The sequence below is a fragment of the Pleurodeles waltl genome, chromosome 2_1 (genome assembly GCF_031143425.1).
Source record: "Pleurodeles waltl isolate 20211129_DDA chromosome 2_1, aPleWal1.hap1.20221129, whole genome shotgun sequence".
In the NCBI taxonomy this organism is placed as follows: Eukaryota; Metazoa; Chordata; class Amphibia; order Caudata; family Salamandridae; genus Pleurodeles; species Pleurodeles waltl.
In genome coordinates, this window is record NC_090438.1 from 737,704,565 (window position 1) to 737,723,912 (window position 19,348).

The following is a 19,348-nucleotide window of genomic DNA, read 5'->3' on the forward strand; positions in this document are numbered from 1 at the left end:
AAAATCAGCAATATTGCCTAAGAATGTGAAAGAAAATAGGGTGATCTAAGCTTATTGAAGATTCTCTCTGGCTGGCTGGCCCCCGTTTAAAAGGAAACAGAGGAATCTCTAATAAAGGATTGATGGTAGTTAGCACGTTACAGTAGTTTTTGATACTTTTAACCAATTTATTACTTCAACAAAATGTAGTGACATGTAACATTTTTAAGAGGTGTTTTGGTTCTAGGTTGAAGTAGCACATCTCTATGTGAGTTCTGCGCCCTTCTTAAAGAGTATCTCGCTAGTTTTTGGGGTAGCCATGCCGAATTAGTTTACATGTTAGGACATCCGCTTCTCTAAGGAAATCCTCTTTCAACTAACAGTTACGGTGGATGCATAAAAACTGTCCATAAGGGAGACCATCTTTTAGACCACGAGGGTGGTAACTCAAATATTTTAGTGTGTTCCTTTTGGTTGGCTTTCAGAACAAAGTGGTGCTGAGTTGGTTGTCTGAAGTCTTTACTGTAACTGCCATGGTAGGAGAATTTCAGATCAAGTTGGCAGTTGGTAAGCCAAATCATATATAGCTCAAGTCAGCCTCATTGCCCAGCCAGATCATAAAGACATCACCCATGTATCTCTTCTACAGACAGGTTTTTGGAAAAAAGGGGTAAAGTTATGTAAAATGTACCTTGATTCCAAAGAAACTTGTGCATGATCACACAATTTACAAAAACTGAACACACTAAAGTGCCCTTCCGTTGTAGATAATACATTTAATCAAATAGGAAAACCTTTTTGGTTAAAGCAATCTCTAATAGGGAGAAAACAGTAGGTACTTGTACCGGTGCTGGTTTAGAGTTTAAGAGGTCGTAAATGACACAAATTTCACCATACTGGGGAATATTCATATACAGTGACTCAATATCCAATGTGACTAACAGTTTATTAGTAGGATCACAAAACTTTGTGGGGTTAAAAAAGTGTGCACTGTTCTTCACATACCTTCTTGTAAATCGGACCCTAAATTTTATGAAGAAGTCAATATATCTCAGCAAAGGTTCCAAAATTCAAACACGACTGGAGAGAATAGGTCTGCCTGATGGTGATTCCTGATTTGTCTAATTTTAGGTAATGTGTACAGGAAAGGGGTATGTGGGTTTCTTCAATTAAGGAAGAGATACTCACTGTGACCTAGAAACTATCCAGTTCTGCTTTTTTGTCAATTCTTTAATAGTGGTTTGTATTTCAGATAGAGAGTTATGGTCCAGTGGTTTATAGTGATCAATTTAATGGATCTGCCTGTAAACCTCATTGTCAAATTTAGTCTTGTCTGAATAACTATTCCAAAACCCTTGTCACAAGGTTTTTTGACAATGTTATCATTCTCCTTCAGTTCCTGGAGGGCTTTTCTTTCCTGCAGGCTAATATTATATGGTACAAACAGGGAGTCATGTTGGGAGGAATCAAAATCCTCGAGTATCAATTTTCATTGGCCTCTGATTAGCTGTGGGCAGAAATGTAGACTTATGGCATAATCCTATAATGTCCTGATTTTAGTTATCATGTTTATCAATGAAAAACCTAAGTCTTACTTTTTGGAAATATTATAGCAATTCAGTATAGATCATGAACCAATTAGGTTTCTCTGTGATCACAAAAGAAAGGCCTTTGCTTAACAATGAAATAGCCATAGAGAAAAGGCAGCGCTGTGGTAAGTTAAAAGTTGGTATTTCAGAAGTCCAGTTGGTTAATATTGGAGACCCCATTGGTAGACCTTCCGCCGGGTCTGGTGTTCGCCAGGAGGGAAACTGGTCTTGCCCATCCCTCAGCCTCTCGCCCATATGACTGTTGGACTTTGGACGAAAAATGGGGCTGCACTGTAGTACTGGGAATCACTCCTGCATCTACAATTGCTTGAGTCTTCTGAAGACTTTAAGACAGTAACCATAAGTTAGTTGAATCTGCCCCATGGGCCAGTATTACCCCTTTGTGATGCCTGTGGAGAGGTACTATAAAATGTCTAATGCCCAAAGTGTCTAATAAATATGGATATGTTCTTTCTTTATTGTAGTTCTTAATATCCCAAGACTTTAGTAGACTTTTACTGATGTTCAAATTTGTTGAAATTTGCAATTATTTTTTCAATCTTCTCTAAAGCACTTTTTACATCATTCAGAGTATCTGACTCCAAAATAGCCTTCTCTAATTCAAGGACTTATAATTCTCTTTTGCTATGCTCCAGTGCAGTGTTGATCGCAAGGACCATCCTATGTCTGTAGCAGGTGGCTGCAATATGGCTAAAGGCATTTCTAAACTTTTTTTTATCACAAATAAAGATGACTGGAACATTACACACTTGTAAACCCAATGTAATTATGTCAGTTTTCAAATATTCAGTAAGCATACAGGCATGTAATCGAGTGGGGATGTGTTTCTTTTTGCATTTATCTAACTGAGAGAGTTTATCCATTGTTGGTGGATTGGAAGTGTCAGAGGGTTGAACTGTATGAAACAATGAAGGGATACTAATAACTTTAGCAATTATATTCCTCTGTAAAGGTAGAAACTTCTTTACCTGACATGATATTAAGAAAAGGAGTAGAAAAAACCTATACTAGATATAGGTAAGGATATTATAAACCTTGCAGTTCAGCAACTACAAATAGGATGTACCAGAAACAAGGGTGAGCCCAAATATATCAGGAATTTGGGGTAAATACAGTATATCAAAGAGACAGCGGTTCACTGCTGTTTTTGTTCTCATACCAAGAAACTCTATTCTTCTTGTGAAGGACAATGTTATTCACCACTGGATATACAGATCCCACACATATATACGCAACCAATGTATAGCCATTTAATAGTCTCCAGCAAATACATTTCAAACAAATAGATTTCAAATCCTAGCCATTATTACAAAACAATTTCCAAGTTACAAATGACAATATTAACATATGATTCAGTGCTCATAAACGTGAAAGAGAGAACAGAGGTGAGTCACAAGTGAAACAAGTGCATCATAGATGAAAAAAGACGTATGACTCCTTCCATTGTTTCTTAAGTTTGGGGTCAAAGCGTGGGATCTATATACATCTATGGTTGAAAGAGTTTTAACTTCGGGCCATCAAGAGGTCATTATTTCACATGACCAATTAGGGGAAGCCCCATACTGGAATAGAATATTCCCACGCAGCAACTTGACCGAGGAAGGCAAGTTCTATTTTTATAAGAGGAATACATTTGTTGAATATTGAATACAATAAGCCTCCATCCAGTCCAGTGAAACAGAAGAATGCCTAAGGCCTGAGAGGAAATAAGCCAAGTGTTGGGCCTTAGTAGAGGCACAATAGAAGTTAAGAAGGCAACAGGAAGCATGTTTAAATGATTAGCACAATACTGGATAGTGGCAACCCAGATGAACTTCTGATCATGGAGACCTGGTGGCCGGCCGTGACAGTATGGGGTGCTCCTAAACTGAACAGAAGCAATAGATTATAAACCGAAATTCCAATGCATTATAATAGCTGCATACAATTGCACATGTTAACAAAAAAGATATGTAAAACATGAATAAGGATGGGCCACTGTCCAGGTCCTCTGTGGAAATTCAAACAGAAGCATTTCCCTTAAATGATGTCCTTTAATAGGCACCGTTTGCTTTTGTATATGCAACATAAGGTGATGTCATGACTCAAAGCCCAATGAGCAGAAGGAGATGGACTCAAGTTTCAACATCAACTAAAAAAGATAGATTGGAATTTTCTCTTCAGTACATGGCCCTCTACACCCACAAACACAGCAGCAGATAAAACAAACATTTACAATGCAATGGGTCTCACGTTTGTTCGAGTTAGAGCTATTAGCGGTGTAAATTCCAAACTAGACTTTTCTTGCCACATAAATTGAAAATGAAAAGTAAAACTGTTGACATAAGCAAGCCAATTCAAAGCGCCACGGCCGCCATGAGCGTAAGCGCAAAGGAAAAAGAAGTTCGCTCTCAGTTAAACGTACTGGCAAACGTGCAACTATCCATATAACAGGGTTGATGGTTAAGGTGGTAACAAAACTGCCCCAAGAAGGAACAAACGTAAAGCATTTACCAATGACAACAAAGGAGTTTTGAAAGGCAAGCCCATGAACGAGTGATAGTGATGGGCGTGCAGTTAAAAGCCCCATTACAACACGTCAGAGTGTTTGCGCACTCGACCCAAAAAGAAGTGTGTAAAAGTACAGTGCAAGGCTTAAACTGCTCTTTGCAACATCTTCTAGTCACATTACATTGCTGTCACATACCAGCAGCTTGTGACCAGTAGGGCCAGGGGCAAGAGGCAATGTCCAGCAGAAAAGAATGACACTTCTTGTCTCTCCAGTGCCTGGCGCGACAAATGAGCAAGTATGCAGTCACAACAAGAAATATCAACAAGCATTGGCGAACCCAAGAGGTCTCACCCCTTTCCAATGAATTTTGCTAATCTGTTGAACTCTGGCAAAATTAAAAATAAAATGACCATCGGCGGTGCTTGATAGCATTGCGAAAAAAAACACAAAAAAAACAGCATAATGCCGTATAGGGGCTCATACCTTACCAAGCACGCTCTTCTATGCGCCATGATGCTGTGACTGCCGTTTTTGTCTTTTTAATTTACCTTTCCAAGATGGCAGGCGCCATCTTCATGCAGGAAATTAAAAAAATATAACAAACGAAAGCATCTTATGTAGAAAAAAAGCAAATCTGTGGAAAATTACATCTGCCGAGCACCAGAGAAATAAAGAAAAAAATTAAAGCAAGAAACGAAAGAGGAGGGCCAGGTGAACTACAGTGGAATGGGGAGTTGAGGAGATGCAAGTAAACACCATGTGGCAGGAGCAATGAATACAAGGTGGGGTGACTTGGTGGGGGCAGAGTGTAAAAGAAAGAAGCAGTTGGGGAGGGGGGAAAATTGCTGAGCCTGGAAGAAGAAACATGAAGAGCACAAATGTGAGGGGGAAGCAGAACACGGATAAAGCAAGAAAACACATGCACATCAATGGAGAGCTGCAAGTATAAGACAAAAGTAGCAGACTGACAAGAAAGCCAACCAGCGGTGAGCAGTGAGCTGACTGATAGCCCGCTCTAAGTAAAGGTATTGTAAGCTATAGGTTTTCCACATCTTTAAGCTAAAAGCCGTCTGCAGGCAAGACCTAATAATGGGACGAAAAGGAAGTTTGACATGTAGGAATTTATGAAGCCTACAAGGTGTGCTTTTTAAATTAATTGTACACATTCAGAACTTAGTTAAGCACAAATGAAACACTTTTTTGTAGTTCTCAAGTTTGATGGAAACAAAGATTTCAATAGGATCAAAACAAAGCAAGACGGTTTAGTTGATGATGCACAAATGATAAATATTCACTGAAATCCGATTTCCACATATCATTCATGTGCAATGTAGTTTTATCAGTAAAACCGTATGTCTGTGCAAATGTAGTGGTCATTTCAACAGAAAATGTGCTGTCTGTAAATTAGTGTGCACTACTACACAAAGCCTTAGTTACATTTAAAATCGCAGACCTAGACAGGATGTAGGATTACTTTTTGTTTAAGACAGAACTGCCCTGATCATGGATGTCTAACTGGATAATGTTATACACCTTTTGTTTAGAGTGTCTATCATACACCTAGTGACACCTGCAACTCCATCACTAGAAGCTAGACTATTTCAGGAGGATTTACATTACCTCATATTGGATCCCAGAATTCTCAGTTGATTAGCACAGAAGAGATCAATATCTTGTCAGAGGATATTGGAACCCCTAAATATGATTTCTTAAAATTTCTTAAAATGTATCAAACAAGCAGACCTTTCCAAATCAGTTCTAATGATACCTTAGATGAAGGTGCACACACAAGACTGGATATTGTGTGGTACATTTCAAACTTTATTGAACTCTCAATTGCTATTTTACTCAACGAGATATAGCTGCTTAAGGTACTGGACACCTATCATTTTCACAGATGCACTGTTGCCCAAGAGGCCAGTCATAACGCAATTAGACAGCCATCTCACACAATGAAAACAATTTAGGACAAAAGGCACCAATAAATGGAAGTTTTCACACTCATTTACAACCAGTGTTTTTTGCTAAACCTTTTTGAGTAAAGGTGTTAGGGTTATAATGTATGCTGCCCAGCTCAAAATCAAAAAGCAAGGTCACTCTGTTCATGGAAAGAAACAATTATACTCCCACTAATTCAACACACTTAAGGATATTCAATGAATGGGCTCGGGCACTGGCATTCCCACACAATGTCTCACCATGTGAGATTTAAAAATATACAGTTACACTTCTTACACCATGCTTATTTTATCCTGGCATAACTTAACAGATACTTTCCCACAACTAATCTGATCTGTCCCCGTTGTAGATCAGATGAGGCAGATCTCCCACACATGTTGTGGTAGTGCCCTGCAATTCAGTCCTTTTGACAGGGTATACACACCATCTTACAGGACTTCACCAAACTCACTAACCTTGACTCTTGGGAGGCTTGCGCCCCAGGCATTTTTAAATGCAGGAAACGTCATGTTGTTCGTTCCAGTTCTGCTAGCCTGGCCCTGTTTTTAGCCAAACAAACACTTATCTAGCATTAGAAATCACCCATCGTCCCACCAGTGGAGGCATGGTATGGAGTTGTGCAGAGGGTACAGCTCTCTGTTACAAGGAGGCCAGACATATTTGCAGACGTCCCATATCTCTTGCATGGGATTCCCTACTCTCTCAGTTCTTACACTACATCGCTCCAGTTGACCAAACTCCGGGCTCCACCTCACAAATTACCTCTTCGTGACCTCATCAGGTGCACACACCCCTCCCCACTCCTACAGACCTGCTGGGCTTTCGCAAGAGCAGTGCACCACACTTCCTGCCTCCCTGAGCAGTGCCCCCTTACTACACTCACCTTGGATGTTAGCCATTGCACTTTTTCAGCTAGACACTTCGCATCACCCCGCCTTCCCTTGCCACTAATAACTGTCCTCATCATTTGCTGTGTAGCTTCTAATCCGACCTCATTCCCTGTTTACTTACAGGTTCTTTGTTACTGTATTTGTAGCTATAATTTTTGCTTTACAGAGACCTACATTGCTCATTTTATTAAATGTGTCACTTGCTAATTCTAGTACTGGATGCTTTTATTTATCGATTTCTATGGATATATTATCCTATGTCGTTATCCCCTAGTTTTCTTTCTTATACTGGAAATCATCAATAAAAAGAAAAACAGAAGTCAACCTACTTAAATCAGCTGCTAGGAGATATCCTTTCCATGCAATGCAAGACGTCCTCTGCTCGATTTCACACACAAAGATAGCAGCACATCCGAGGTATGCTACCTAAAAGAAATAAGATATCTGTAGTCTTTTCTGAATTCGTCAGTGTGGCAAATATATACAAGTAGCACTACTTTGCTTCAGAATCTGCTAATTCGCCACTAAAATAAATACTGATTGAGTAAATGAGTGAGTCCTTAATACTGTACATTACTACAACAAATCAAACAGTTTCTGCTAGATTGCTTTTCACTCCTCATAAAGGTTTAGCACGCTAACTTTGCTTAGCTGGGCACAGCTATCTGTTATGAGTGTTGGCCATGGCAGAATACAGGCTGAATGACAAAAGCTATAACATAGTTTTAGTGTTGGCAGCATGGATAAGTAGATGTTTTAATCTGAAGTATGTCAACTAGGATAATTCTGTGTCCCAGTTGAGGCAGCTATGAGACATTGTCATTAGTAAAGAGAAAACTAGACAGACTCAGGAGTTTCAATCACACAAGCCAGAAGAACAAGGACAAATATGATTTGCAAATTCAAAAATACCAGCCAAACTAATTACCTTAGTTTGTCAAGCACGATGACAGGCATGCCAGACATTCTCTGATACGCTAGTCAACATCTGCTACAACAGCTCAGATTAATAACACCAGCCAAGAGCTCCCACTCAGGTTGGATATTCAAGCCAAACCTCAGGAATTCAAACACATCATTTCTTCAAGCTTGTCAGTCAGCATCTCACGTTTGACACACAAGATATCAACCATTAAACTAATAGTTTACAATTTAAATGTCAAAATGTATTCTGCTAGAGATCCTATTGAAACGTGTAGTCAACAAACAGAAATAAGACATGCATGCTGCCTAGGTTCTTATATTTGTTTATTAACTAACCAGTATAGATACCCATGAAATGGTGTCAGAACATCTTGGAAGAGACGTTATGCTGAGGGGAGGAAATCGTAGGGTTGCCCTGAGAGTTAAAACTGCCAGTTCACGAGCGAGGACTAGTTACCTTCGATTTCGAACTATATTATATGGCTTCTCAGATACAATGGATAGTGAGAGGCTGGTCCGGACGAGTTATTGCGAGAAGTCAGGGAACTTAGGATGTGAAACACCCAAGACACATTTGCACCGTTTCTTTTTATGTAAAGTAATTAATATTTGTACATCACTATACTAACTGGAAAGGTGTACTGGCATTATTTAAAACGAAAGTGATAGCAGCCATTTGCTAAATAGAAAGTAGCCAAGGTTTTTACGGTTTTACGAAACAGTAGCATAGATCAATCGTCCACAAATGAGAAAGGAATTATTTCAAGATGGTAGCTGCAACAATGGAGAATGCTCAAACGCCCTGAGAGCGCCCAGCAGATCTTGGTGACTACTAGCAAACAAGCATCTGTAGATTTAAGATGGTGGACTGGCTGGCAGTGATGAAGTGTATTCTACAAATACAAAGGTTTTAAATAAACAAGAATGAGGAAAATGAGAACTCCGATTAGTAATAATAGCAACGAGATGTACGAAGAAATTTATAAAAAAGGCGTAAGTGTCATTCTATTGCCCATTAGCTTCACATTCACTAGGATGAAGAAGAAATCTTCAGGGCAAATATATTAGAAACTTGGCCAATATAGGCATACACATGGTAGAGAACTGTTTTCATAGAGAGGAACTGATGTCCTTAAAGAATATGATCGAAGAATATGGGTTCCCAGCTCTTCAATTCTTGACCTATGGAGCAGTTACAGAATAGGAGGGGGTGAAAAGCACTGAACCACTGACACATCAGAGTTTGTCGGCCATGACCAAGCGTTGCTTATAAACCTAAAAGAGAAATAGGAGAATGATATAGAAAGGGATTTTGATGACAAGGAATGGAACACAGCTATAATATATTCGAAGAAGGTGCCCAGAAATGCAAATACGTGCATAAATACAAATATGACCCACACGAGGATAAATATAGTCACAAATACAAACGTATTAACATGCTCCAGATGCAGCCACGTGCAGGATTTCTTTCATGTGACAATGAGTTTTCCAATGATTGGTGCCTTCTGGAGAAAAGAAACCCAGTAGTTAGAGAAAAGAAACTGGAAAGTAAGCACTTATGTACACTAGAGATATGTTTGCTTGGCCTAGTGAACTATCCCTGGGAAAAGAAGATGGTAAGGAGCATTATTGATTTAGCTCTGGTGCTGGCAAAAAACATTGCCCTATATTTGAGAGCAGTAGTCGCATTGCCAAATGATAAGTGGAAAGCTGATTTAAACATATGGGCTAGAAATCAGAGCACTGCCTTATGTAGAAAGGGAAAGAGAGGAATGTGCAGAAAGCCAGCTGCAAAGTTGTGGAAAGAAATTGCATCATCTTTCAAAATGGGCCCAGAAGAAGGGTAAGGTACCCTACAAGTGGCTAACCGCAAGAAAACCAGGGCTTTAAGTAGCATTAAAAAAGTGCAGGGTCTCTAAAAGGGATGTGGCGTACGTGATTCGGGCGTGGCTTCAACAAGTGAACTAAATTTCTACGACTGCCTAGTGTGCCACCCAACTGGTATTTTGGCTCCTCTCTGAGCTTTCTGGTATTGTATCCAGATACATAACACAACAACTAACATACACCTAAAACCAGCCAGGACTATTGACTGTGTCAATGGTTGTTAGCTGTTTAACATAAATGAGTAACAAGAATGATTTTGTTGTAAATAATTAATTTTTAAAATGTTTCAATTCTGAAATTGTGAGACTGTGAACTAAACGTCTAAGGGAGGGGCATTGGTCTTCCAAGTGTCTCAATTATTCTGGCTATGTTCACTCTGTGTTAGACATGTACGCCTCTTTTCTCTCCACATCTTGCCCATCTGCATATCTTACACCTCATCTCTTCCTTGTTCCTCACCCTCTTTTCACTCCTGACTGAAAGCATTTCCTTGCATTTCCTTCTTTTCACCACCCCTCCAAACACACAACACACCTGCTCACCTCTTACTTTCACCTTGTTAATATTTTAATAGATAAGTACCTCCTCCACACACATTTCCTTATAATCATAATTACAACTGGAATACGTAATCTTTGTTGATATGGCCTCTGTAGCGAGCCCAAAGATTGGATGACCATGAATTCTGACCACCTTGTTGACCCAGTGACAGGTACAGTGAGAAACTTGAGCTTCCTTCTGACTCGATGCCAGAGCGTTCAATTGTGGCTGGTTATAAACACCAGGAAGCAACTCAGTTGAAAGTATTCACTAGACAAAGACTACATGAAAAACTACAGAAAGCAACATTGTGGAAATAGCCAACATTCTTGGGGACTAAGTCGCTGATACTGATTACCTTTACATTTTTTATGTTCATTGTTCAGTATTCGATCAGTGTTTTTGCTATTACAATAAGGACATAATTATAGGGCTTGATAGGGACCCGTTTCGATGTTTGATTTTAATTATACACAGGTCTGAGACCTAAAGGTACCTGGTCCACATAATACTACAAAGTCCTACAGATAACGCTAGAGTAACAAAGCAGAAATATTACAGACTCACTGGTGGGAGAGAGAGGTGGGAGATAGAACAGTGCAATACAGACACAACTACAATACACTGGATAAACTGAATCCTGTAACCATATGAATGATAAGAAAATGTTAAAAATGTACATTGTTAGAAACTGGGTCTCTAGTTGGCAGAGGTAGGCACCCTGGCCAAGTAGAGACCACACTCCTAGCCAGGGTGAGTTAGATACACAACCTAAATTAACCTGTGTTCACCCTCAGGTGACTTGGCACAGAACATGCAGGCTTAACAATGTCTGAAGTATTTGTGCAACACTTATTCACAGTAACACAGTGAAAGACCCCACAAAAAGACACCACACAAGTTTAGTTAATGAGAAAATATTTGAGTAAAACAAGACCAAAATGATAAAAATCCAATCAGTAGAAGTTGAGATATGGATTTGTAATCATTAAATGTGAAAACAGTCCTTAGAAATCACAAGTGGAAAAAAGGTTACTTGAGGTCACGAGGGACTGGTGCACATCCACATCCAGGTCAACCGCGATGGAGGCTAGGCCGGCTACAGAACCCACGCAGGGTCCACTGAAACAGTACCTTTGATGGAGCAAAGCATTAATGTTAAGGGTACGATGTGTCATTTTTCACGCAGTCGGGCCACTGTGTCATTGTGGGGCTCCACTGAAGTGAATGCGATGTGTTGTGGTTGAGCCATGCAGAGCGTCATCAGGCCAAGGAGGGCTATGCATTTGCTATCGTCGTACTGCCTTTGTGACGGTGTTGAGGGGGTGATGCGTCAGAAGTTTTCCCACACTCGAGGCGATGCGTCGGGTTTTGCAGCTATCAGCTGCAGAACCCACTTTTGAGGCCCAGGACTGGAGAGGAGCAACTCAGGCAAGAGTATGACTCACAAATAGCAGAGTCCAGCAGCACCAGGAGGGTTGAAGGCAGACTTTGATGACTATGAGACTGCAAAAGAACCGGCGGCAAGCAAACAAACCCTTGGAGAATCCTGGGGTCAAGGATGTAGAGGACATGTCCAGTCCTTCTCACTGCAGGCAAGAAGCAGCAGGCAAACACAGCAAAGCAAGTAGCAAAGTGGCAGTCCCTCCTATAGCACAGCACACAGCAAGCAATAGGCCGACACACCAATGCAGTTGCAGAATGGCAGTCCCTCCTGGCACCAAAGCAGTCCTTCTTCCTGGCAGAGTGTCCTTGGTTCCAGCGGATTTCTGATTTGGTGGGGTTTGGGGTCCAGTACTTATACCAAACTGTGCCTCTGAAGTGGGGGAGACTTCAAAGATGCTTTTGAAGATCACAAGGTCCCTGGCCTTCCTACCTGGCTCCAGGCATTCTACAGGGGGAGTTGGGGGGGGGGGGTATACAGCCCTATTCAGATGTAAGTGAGGCACAGCCCAGCTTCTCTCCCCATCAACTAGTTAATGGCCCGTCAAGGCCCATTGCCACACCTAAGCTCCCATTATGTGCAACTGCCTAGAAGGAATGCACAAGGCCCAGCTGCCATCCACCTCAGATGTGTATTCAGAGATAGGCAGAGGCACGGAATGGTTAATGTAAGAAAATGCCAACTTTCTAAAAGTGGCATTTTCAGACTTACAATTTAAAATCTGACTTCACCATTAGTTGTGATTTTAAATTATGGGTCCAGAGACACCAAACTCCATATTTCTATATTTTCCCAATTGAAAGTTACACTTAAAGGATGCTTCAAGGTAACCCCAATGTTATCCTATGGGAGAGATCGACCTTGCAAGTATGAAAAATGAATTAAGGAGCTTTTCACTACCTGGACAAGTTAAACTTAAAAGTATGTGTTCAACTTTTTAAATACACTTCACCCTGCCCTTGGGGCTAACTAGAACCTACTTATTAGTGACTTATATGTAACAAAAAGGAAGGTTTGGGCCTGGCAAGTGGATACACTTCCACAAAAGGCTGGTGTGCACAGTGCACCCAGACACCAAGATGCACAACTGAAAACACACATTCTGTATGACCAAGCTGGTGTGAACCACGTGCATTTATTTTAGCATTGTTTCTAATGAAGAATCCGTTAAAACTGCACACACAGGCTCTGCAGTCGCAGACCTGAGACATGTTTGAAAGGCTACTGTAGTGGGTGGCACAATCAGTGCCGCAGGCCCACTAGTAGCATTTAATTTACAGGCCCTGGGCACAAAGTGATGCACTTTACTAAGGGAATTACAAGTAAATTAAATATGCCAATTATGGGTGAGCCAGTGTTACAATTTTTTAAGGGGAGAGCATAAGCACTTTATCACTGGTTAGAAGGATAGAGTGCTAAAGCTAACAAAAACAAGGTCAGAAAACGAGGAGGTGGAGAAAGGCAAGAAGCTTGGGGATGGCCCTGTAGAAAGGGCCATTTCCAACATACATGAACTGTCAAGAAGGGCATATAACAGATGTAAATGGTGCTGCAGTCTTTATTTTGTTCAGGATCTATGTTATATGATGTTATACGAACAAGAAGAATCCCACACTGAGTTACGCAAGCCAAGACTACTGCTCTACCAATCATGTTTTCACACTAGCAGAGATCTCCGTCATGATTTCTAGTATCTCAGTCATGCAAGTCCATAACCCTATCATATCAGCCAGATCTGGTGCCACTACTGGATCCGCATCCATCACAGGTGGACTCACAATTACCACACAAATACACCAAAGGATACATCACTTATGATGACCGGGATCCTTTTTTTTGTTACTCAGGATCTCGGTTAGCCCAGGCGGGATCACTGCCTTGCCACAAGGAATGTCTACGACATCAGCCATAATGAATGAGATTTTCTTAACTATGCAAAGCTGCATAACTTGGAACCAAGGTGCCCCACTGGTCAATTACCTCTGAAAAGCTCAGATGGAGGAAGTAGGGATCAAGTAGAAGAGGACAGGGTCTTAAAACCTTGATGTGAGGAAACCTTTGGCACTCAGAGCTACCTAGAGGTCTGCTTGCTAAAAAGTCTATAGGGCACCGACTGAGACCAAGCTTGGTCATATTTCCCAACACTCAGAAGGAGCATGCTGCCTTGCTTCAAAATTAAACTCAGTGCATCAGAGGGGTGCGGAATTAAGCTACATGACCCGGAACATAGCTTGTCAGACACTGCAGCAAAACAATGATCTGTGGCTAAGAACTGGCTGAAGCTATTACATGACAGACTATGTGGCAATAAGCCTCCAAAATCATAAAAATTTTACTAGACCTGCAGGTACAGTAACTTAAATAATCTACTAGACCTGACTGTAATGTGCTTGACCCCTAAACTGGTCTCAAATTGTGTGATGCTAGGCAAATATTTTATGTTAGTGTTGTCTTTTTCTGCGTTATCACAAGTGCACCTACAAGGATGTGAGCTCACCAATTCTGCTGTACAAAAAAAACTCTTAATAGACTAAACATTTGTTCCATGTATAATAACAATCTAGCCCACATATAGGGTACACATGATCCATAACTTGCCTCTTAGTTTACTAAAAGCATTGCCATAAGGGCAGGAGTGTTTCTCACTTTGTTTAAACACTCACTTTTAATAAATATATTACTAAAGCATGATGTGGTAGCACACTGTCATTTACAGACAATAAATTTACAAGAAATGTCCAAAAACCGTCCCACTAACTTGCAGCTTTACTGATAAAACTATATAGTGTATTAACAATACTCCTGTGAAAATTGTGTTTCAGAAAACACATTTATCATTTGCACATCACCAAGTAAAGTGTTCTGATTTGTTTTCATCCTATTAAAATATTTTTTCATCACACAGAAGTATAGAAAATGGGCTTTCACAATTAGTGAAATATATTGTGAAATGTCTATACAGTTGATTTAGTTATTTAAATGTTGAGTATTAGGAAAACCCTGACAGCCAACCGCTTTTCATTTTTACACATTTTGTACAGCAGGTCAGACAGTTCACTTACAAAACCATGGAACTCTGCAGTCAGAAGGAAAAATAAGTGTAAGAAAACAAACTGATTTTTGACCTTTGTCTCAGAACACAGAGTAAATGCAACTAGATGAAGAGGGCAGTAACTCTTTCGAGGCCTGTACACACACGGATAGATGGATTAATGGTAAAGAGAAATCAGGTTTCTTCTATGTGATGTACCAATCTTGACTTGTGTTTGGTGTGCTGCTTTAAAGTGCTTTCTGCTTTTCCAGAGAATAGCTGAATCATAGTCATTCAATGAGCTGCAATACTCAAATGATTCCTCTCAAGACTGGATTTCTTTCAACTGCGTGCATATGAAATCGCTAAATGCCTCCAGACTTGCATCATGCAGCTGCTAACCTCAATGCCTGTGCAGTAAAGACTGCATAGCTCCCATAAACCTCAATCATCCTAACAGCCCTGCTTAACGTTGCATATCTTGGAATATATCTGTTTGACTGACAAAGATATGTCAAAAAGAACTGATTTTTCTGGCATTCTAAGTTCTTCCTGGAGGTGTAGCGCTATAAAGCTACCATTTTACAGTCAAAGTTCATACCAACAACCTTCATTTCAGGCTTGTATCAGGTATCAAGGCCTTTGCTAATTTGGCAGAAGGTAAAGTTGTGATTAAGGACAAGGACATTATGTTTATTACTATGAAACTGCTTACCTCTCTTTAACTCATAATATAAAACGATTCTTGAACCTAACAGCATCACATGCTATGGACAAGTATCTAGACACCTTCTCTGTCTTCTGAGTTAGACCTGCAACTTTTGGCATGGTTTGCTCTGACTTTTTGCTGTCTGACCTCATGTTTTGAATGTATGCGGAACTTCGTTCTTGCCGCACTTTTTTACTGCTGACCAGTGCTAACGTGCACGTGCTCCTTGTCTAAAATGTGATACATTGGGTCTCTCCACGATTGGCATAATTCATTTACTTGTAAGTTCCCAGTGAAGTGCACCATGTGTGCCCAGGGCCTGTAAATTGAATGCTACTAGTGGGCCTGCCGCACTGATTGTGCCATCCACAACAGTACCCTCTCAAACAGGTCTTAGGCCTTCCACTGCAGAGCCTGTGTGTGGAGTTTTAAAGTGCCTCATCGACCTGGCAAGTGTACTCACTTGCCAGGCCCAAGCCCTCCTTTTTATTACATGTACGTCACCCCTAGGGTAGGCCCTAGTTAGCCACATGGGCAAGGTGCAGTGTATTTAAAGAGTTGGACACATACTTAACATGTCCAGATAGTGAAAAACTCAAATTCGTTTTTCACTATTGCAAGGACTATATTTGCTATAGGCTAACTTTGGGGGTACCTTAAAACGTAATTTACGTGTAATTTCCAATTGAGAAAAGATAGAAAAACTGAGTTTAGTTTCTCTGGACTTACAATTTAAAAACACATCTTTTGGTAAAGTTAGTTTTTAAATTGCATGTCTGAAAACGGCACTTTTAGAACGCTGGCAAATTCCTATTTAAACTATTCGGTGTCTTAGCCTGTCTCTGAATACACATCTGGGTTTATGTGACAGTTACACTTGTGCATTCTCTCTAGATAGCCACAACACAGGAAGGGCTGGGTGTGAAAGGGGAGACCGATGCATTAGTCTGCCTACTGAAAGTCGTCCTGGGCAGAGAGAGGGAGAGGTAGTTATATCTGAACAGGATGTGTCCTACCCTCACACAAAGGGCTGATTTACCCCTTACTGGTAGCCTGGAGCCAGGGCTGGGTTCCTTCTGCACTTCAGAGGGCTCCTTTGAAGTCACCCCTACATCAAAGGCCTTTTTGGGCATAGGAACAGGACCTCTGGCACCATATACTGAGAACACTTCAGGACTGAGGACTACTGTGCTGACAGTAGGGACTGCCGTTTTGTTGTTTGCTTTGCTATGTTGACCTGCTGCTTCCGGCCTGGGAGTGAGAGGACTGGACTCAACTCGTTACATCCTGCAATCTAAGGTTTCTCCAAGGACCTGACTGAGCTCTGCGGTGGGTCCTGCTCTGCCAAGTGGTGCCAAATCTAGCCCGGGGACCTTGGAGGTTAGTGTGGTGCTGCTTTGGATCAACGCATCGTCCTGAGCATCTACGCAACCAAGGTACGGTCAAAGGGTCTGCATGTCTCCTGTACCCAGCCCACGCTCCATATCGGTCTGACTGAACTTTTGGATTTGCCCCGGTCCAGTGCAACCAGATAGTCCTGGTTGGAGCTACTGCTTTCTAAGCACTGCAGTTTGAATTAGGGCTTGATTTAGAACTCAGTAGACGGGTTACTCTGTCACAATGGTGACGGATATCCCGTCCACCGAAATATAAATTGCTTTATATTCTATGGCATTTAGATTTTGGCAGACAGGATATTCGTCATCGTTGGGTTGTGATGGAGTAACCTGTCCACCGAGTTCTAAATCAGGCCCTTTAATCTTTCAAAATTCATAACTTGACTTGTGATTTTTGTCGTTTTGGTCTTGTTTAACTCATATGTTGTCCCTCATTGCCTGTGCTGCAATCCTAACCGGTCACTCCACAAACCCTGTGGGGTTGCTGATGCTTGAACTTCTGGAGGAATCTGAAGCACATCCAGGGCGGTAGCAGCGTTGGAGAGGAGCAGAGCGGAGTGAGGAGCTGGGACCAGAGAGGCAGGAGCGCTGGAGCCCAAAGCAAATTAAAGACTCACACTGGACAGCAGGGGTCGCTGCTGACTTGGTCATGGTCGCAGTTGCGGCCTTACCCGTCACCAGTCTTGAGGACCAGCTACCAGCTCCAGCCTGCTTCCATTAGTGCAGCTGGGTCCCCAGGGCCATGGCCTGTTCATCTGCAGCCCCTACTCAGCCTGCTCACCCGTGTTACCAGACAGTAGGAAGGTACTTGGGGGCAGAGGGTGCTTCATCTGGTCAGTTTACACCTCTTCCGCTACTCCCCTGCCGCTTGTCCCTTACCCACCTGGGCCTCCCTCTCCAACCGTCAGCTCCTGCTGAAATATATCAGCAGCCTACAGTACCAATTCTCAGTGCTTTCACCCAGGGACAGCAGCGCTCTAGTGCAGCTGCATACGGTTGGACCCCATACCTGTGGCAGCGGCCCGGTCAGAACTGTGTTCAACTTATAGGTGGGGTATGCTCCCCCTCCATGCAAAGGACAAACAGCTGCACACTGGCAAGCCTTACCCCCCCAGTGCCTAGTGCTGATTGACTTTAACTGTGGCCTTAGTCGTGCACCCAGTTCAGCCCAGCCTGGTCCCCAGCATGCGTAGTACACCCAGGGAGTACACAGGACACAGCAGATCTGGGAGAATGAGGTCCAGTTGGTCCCAGTCAGTATTCCCAACAAGAAAATAGGGGCAGCAGGCCACTGGGGACACCAACTAGACCACCCTGAAATTGCAGAACAAAGCTCAGGGATCTGCAGGCTTGATGCTCTGCATAAGGGAAATGTTTCGAAAGAGTCAAGGTACCCTTCCTAGGTTTTCCTTCTTGCAGGGGGAAGACAAGGAGCCTTTTCCAGTTTTTGACCTAGATGGCTTGCCTGAGCCACTAATCCCAGAGGTCCTGCTCAATATCTAAGCCACGCCTCCATCTACTTTGGAGGTTCCAAGCCCCCTCACGTCCAGTTACATACAGACCAACAGGATCAACAGGACAGTCAGCCCTTCAGTATCAAAGCACCAGACGTGCTAGCAGGTCCAGTGGACCTGGCCACTCTTATGCCACCTCCACCTTAACCTTTAAAGTAGCTTTTAATGGTGGAGGCTGAGGTTTATAGTCAAGACCTAACAGACTCAATAGCCCTAGAGGGAGTAGGAAAAGCAACAAGCTACTTGTCAGCACATCCACCCAGCTGGGAACAATCTCTTGTGGTTACCTTCCCCCCAGTATTTACAGACACCACCAAAGTTAGCAGGACCAATTATGCACAGTCACTTAGCCCAAGCCTCTTCCCCGCTGATGTATCTGACCATGACCAGATTGATCAGACACACAGTGTCATTCTGAATGGTACAAACGCTCTTCCTTAGCATTCGATCTGTGAACCCCCAAATATTATCCTAGGCCCCCCCAACTGATACTCACGATGGGCCCTTGGACTTAGTAGATTCTGGCTTGGATTCTTCACAGCTCCATTTAGAGGCCTCTCAACCCGTTATACAACCATCACGGTCTCAACAACAAGCCATTATTAGATCTAATAATCAGGAGACTAGCCAATATGTTTCAGGCATCAGCAACTTAGTGCTAACTCAGGAGATGAATTTGAGTTCCTATCCTGTCCAGGGCACCACCTTTACCATAGTCTCAGTCAGTGGTGTAACAAAACTTGAGGGCCCCCCCCCTCCAAAGTACCTCGAGGGGGCCTCCTCCAACCTGACCCAGTCAGAAGCCTGCCACCTGTGCAAAGTGTTCTGTGGTGAGGGGGTCTCCTGCAGCTTTGGGGCCTCCGGAACAGTGGGGGCACTGGGGGCCTCTGTTATGCAACTGGTCCTAATCACGATTCCAGCTCAAAGTCCCTGGCCCCAGCTGCACCACAATGGCTGCTTCAGAATTCTA

At 42.1% G+C, this 19,348-nt stretch overlaps 1 protein-coding gene across 6 annotated transcripts in view; it reads right to left on the reverse strand.

Moving 5' to 3' along the window:
* FARS2 (phenylalanyl-tRNA synthetase 2, mitochondrial) overlaps positions 1-19,348 on the reverse strand; it is a 1,511,864-nt gene that overhangs the window by 1,363,795 nt on the left and 128,721 nt on the right. For all 6 annotated transcript variants that reach the window (XM_069217436.1, XM_069217450.1, XM_069217415.1 and 3 more), the window contains one exon: positions 7,259-7,355. The gene's annotated coding sequence lies outside the window, so the exon portion shown is untranslated. The remainder of the gene's footprint in view (positions 1-7,258; positions 7,356-19,348) is intronic.